The sequence below is a fragment of the Tamandua tetradactyla genome, chromosome 17 (genome assembly GCF_023851605.1).
Source record: "Tamandua tetradactyla isolate mTamTet1 chromosome 17, mTamTet1.pri, whole genome shotgun sequence".
NCBI lineage: Eukaryota > Metazoa > Chordata > Mammalia > Pilosa > Myrmecophagidae > Tamandua > Tamandua tetradactyla.
Window position 1 is genome coordinate 64,668,133 of NC_135343.1, and position 4,626 is coordinate 64,672,758.

Consider the following 4,626-nt stretch of genomic DNA (forward strand, 5'->3'; position numbering starts at 1 on the left):
GGATGTAATGTCCTATAAATGTCTGTTAAGTCTAGCTCATTTATAGTAATATTCAGATTCTCTATTTCTTTATTGATCCTCTGTCAAGATGTTCTGTCCATTGATGCGAGTGGGGAATTGAAGTCTCCAACTATTATGGTATTTGTGTCGATTTCCCTTTTCAGTGTTTGCAGTGTATTCCTCACGTATTTTGGGGCATTCTGGTTCGGTGCATAAATATTTATGATTGTTATGTCTTCTTGTTTCATTGTTCCTTTTATTAGTATATAGTGTCCTTCTTTGTCTCTTTTGACTGTTTTACATTTGAAGTCTAACTTGTTAGATATTAGTATAAACACTCCTGCTATTTTCTGGTTTTTATTTGCATGAAATATCTTTTCCCAACCTTTCACTTTCAACCTATGTTTATCTTTGGGTCTAAGATGTGTTTCCTGTAGACAGCATATAGAAGGATCCTGTTTTTTAATCCATTCTGCCAGTCTATGTCTTTTGATTGGGGAATTCAGTCCATTAACATTTAGTGTTATTACTGTTTGGATAATATTTTCCTCTACCATTTTGCCTTTTGTATTATATTTATCATATCTGATTTTCCTTCTTTCTACACTCTTCTCCATACCTCTCTCTTCTGTCTTTTCGTTTCTGACTCTTGTGCTCCCTTTAGTATTTCTTGCAGAGCTGGTCTCTTGGTCACAAATTCTCTCAGTGACTTTTTGTCTGAGAATGTTTTAATTTCTCCCTAATTTTTGAAGGATAATTTTGCTGGATATAGGAATCTTGGTTGGCAGTTTTTCTCTTTTAGTAATTTAAATATATCATCCCACTGTCTTCTAGCCTCCATGGTTTCTGCTGAGAAATCTACACATAGTCTTATTGGGTTTCCCTTGTATGTGATGGATTGTTCTTCTCTTGTTGCTTTCAAGATCCTCTCTTTCTCTTTGACCTCTGACATTCTAACTAGTAAGTGTCTTGGAGAACGCCTATTTGCGTCTAATCTCTTTGGGGTGCACTGCACTTCTTGGATCTGTAATTTTAGGTCTTTCATTAGAGTTAGGAAATTTTCAGTGATAATTTCTTCCATTAGTTTTTCTCCTCCTTTTCCCTTCTCTTCTGCTTCTGGGACACCCACACCACGTATATTTGTGTGGTTCATATTGTCCTTGAGTTCCCTGATACCCTGTTCAAATTTTTCCATTCTTTTCCTGATAGTTTCTGTTTCTTTTTGGAATTCAGATGTTCCATCCTCCAAATCACTAATTCTACCTTCTGTCTCTTTGAATCTATCATTGTAGGTATCCATTTTTTTCCATCTTTTCTACTTTGTCCTTCACTTCCATAAGTTCTGTGATTTGTTTTTTCAGTTTTTCTATTTCTTCTTTATGTTCAACCCATGTCTTCTTCATGTCCTCCCTCAATTTATCGATTTCGTTTTTGAAGAGGTTTTCCATTTCTCTTCATATATTCAGCATTAGTTGTCTCAGCTCCTGAATCTCATTTGAACTATTGATTTGTTCCTTTGACTGGGCCATGTTTTCAATTTTTTGAGCATGATCCGTTATCTTCTGCTGGTGTCTGTGCATTTAGACAGATTTCCCTGGGTGTTGGATCCAAAAGTTTGCAAGATTTTTCTGTGAAATATCTGGGTTCTGTTTTTCTTATCCTGCCCAGTAAGTGGCACTCATGGCACACATTTGTCTGCTGTTCCCACCAGTAAAAGGTGCTATGGGTCCTTTAACTTTGGAAAACTCTCACCGTCCGGGAGGTTCGCTAGCCGAAGTGACTTGGAAGAGTGCCAGCCGGCCCGGGGTCCGAACACAGGGAGGGTCGCTGGCCGCCACAGCCCGGGAAAGCGCCCGTCCGAATTTTCTGTTGGCCCGGGGCGCCAAGCGTGGCAGGAGGGCACCAGCTGCAGCGGCCCGCCCGGGAGAGTGCACCATTCCCAGGGAGTCACGTGTTTGGAAGGGGCCTCCCCCATCACCGTTCTCCGCGGCCTGGGGATTTCCAATCCATTTCTCTCAGTTGGTCCGGGGGCCGCACGTGGTGTGGGCACCAGGCGCCGCAGTTTGAGGGGACTGCCTGTCCAATTCTCCCAGCCGGCCCAGGAAGGGGGAACGGAGTGACTCCGGCTGCTTTCCGCCCCACCCAGTGAAGCCCGCACCCCTCGGCGATCTCAGCACAGCGTGTTCTCTCAGCCAGCCAGCCGTTTCTGGATGGGGTACGCTGTCTTTTTTATCTCTGTCATGGCTTTGGGAGCTGTTCTGTATCGTTTCTACTCCCCTAGTAGCTGTTCTGGAGGAGAAACTAAAATCCGCGCATCTTACTAAGCCGCCATCTTCTCCAGAAGTCTTACATATATTCTTGACATTCTTTTTAAAAATAAGTTCACTTCACTAAAGCCAGAGTGATATTTTTGAAAGGCAAATTTTGTCATGCCATCTGGTTGCTTAAAAACCTACTTTAAGCATGACACTTTATTTAAATTTGCCTATGGTTAAACTAACTAAAGTATCCATTCTTGGAGGTCCTAAGTATATTGTTTGCTTTTTTGTAAATAAAAAAATGAAATTAAAAACTAAAAATAGAAAATGCCGTCCCCGTTCTCAGTCAACGCCTTCCTGGTCAGCATTCCATCAGTGATCACGCAGACAGACTGGACTGAGCCATGGCTGATAGGACTTGCCCTCTTCTGTGTCCTCAGCTTGCTGCTCACTTGTTTCTCATTCCAAAGTTATAAACTGCAGATTGGGCATTTTCTATGCCTAGTAATTTTAGTCTATTGTGCTGAATATATCAATGAAGTAGCTGTAATGAACTGGAGGTTGTTTTCAAAACACCAGTATTTTGATTCAAGAGGGATTTTATATCTATAGTATTTTCAGCTCCACTGCTCTTTAATGCCATGGTCATTGTGATTATGTGGGTATGTAAGACTTTGAATGTAATGATTGACCTGAGGAATTTACAAGAGAAAAGACAAAGAAAGAAGAGGAGAAGAAAAGAAGAATAATAGTATAACAGTTACTTTGGATTTTTTATGTTAATTTTTTTTCTTCCACCATCATTTCCAGTGTTAATGTATACATGTTATAGATATCCTTTAGCAACTGAGTCATTGTTTGAAAAGGTGAAAGATTGTTTTATTGTGAAATTCACAGTGATAGAGCACATGCTAAAGTTGTTTTTAAAAGAAACACTAATATCAGTCAGATTCATTAAACATAGTTCTATATTTATAATGTTTGCTGTGTTTCTAGTCACACTGTGTAAATAGTCTTTAATCAGAACCTTTCATAATTTGCTAATTAGTTCACACCATTTATGTAGTCAGTATTAATTAGAAAATGTTAAATCAATATAGAAATGTTAAACTTAAATAAAATTTACTGATATTCTACTCGTGGGCACCATTACCTATTTATCATGTTGTGTTTTTTAGTTTACAGCAGTGGTTCTCAACCAAGGGTGATTTTGTTCCCCTGGGAACATTTGGCAATGTCTGAAGACATTTTTTTTTTTTTTTTTTTTTTAAAGGAAAGACAGAGAGAAGGAAGGAAGGATAGAAGGAGGAAAGGGAAACATTTTTAAACATTTTCTTGTTTTTTTTATTGTATTCTGTTTCTCCGTTTTTGTTACATGGGGTGGGGCCGGGAATCGAACCGAGGTCCTCCGGCATAGCAGGCAAGCACTTTGCCCGCTGAGCCACCGCGGCCCGCCCCTGAAGACATTTTTGATTGTCATGACTGGTTGGTGCTATTAGTGTCTAGTAGGTTGAGCCATAGGATGCTGCTGAACACACTGCAATGCACAGGACAGTCCCCCACAACAAACGATTATCCAGCCTGACATATTAACTCTTCCAAGGTTGAGAAATCTTTTTAAAAAAGACTTTGGAACAAGGTCTTGAAAAAAATATATTTCAGTTTAATAATCCAATTCTTATGGCATTAGGTCTCTGTAAACATCCAGACAGAACCCATCCTATCAAAACAAAATGAATTTAGAGCCTACTTCACTTTTCTGTAATGGTGAAAAATATTGATAATGGAAACCATTAAGTCAAGATTCTACAGAAAATAATATGTTGAATGGGCCCTTTGTTTTTATTTTTCAGGATACAAAAATTTGAAGTGTAGAAATTTTGAATGAATATTTTAGCTTTTTCAATTAATAAGACTTTATGAGAAATAGAATGATTGCTTATATTCCTTCTTAAATTTCATATTTTTTTCTGTACTTTGGGTGCTCAGGAACACAAGGCTATCACTTTTATTAAAATAGGTATAATATGACATTATAATATTTAGTTTATCAAATAGTTCTTATACAGTAGGTTTTTGGTTCCTTTCAAATCTGGAACCTTAACTAGAGAATGATGAAGTGAATAAAGGTCCAAATTTTTTAAAATATGATGCTTAATAAAGGAAATGGTAATTGACTCTTGCTTTTGGTTTTAAAAAAAATGTATTGGGAGCATTTTTTTTTTAATTTTAACAGGCTTTTCCACCCAAAGTGAAATGTAGATTAAAGGATTTATATTTAGCAGTTAAAAGTTGACACTTTCTTGGATTATAAAATTAAATTTCAAATTTCAAATATATAACATTTTATAAATAATTTAAATGTTCT

General features: G+C 37.6%; 1 pseudogene; it reads left to right on the forward strand.

Annotated features, from left to right (window-relative positions):
• The first annotated feature begins 2,585 nt into the window (after window positions 1-2,585).
• LOC143661722 (transmembrane protein 18 pseudogene) lies at window positions 2,586-3,116 on the forward strand (annotated as a pseudogene).
• Window positions 3,117-4,626: the final 1,510 nt, after the last annotated feature.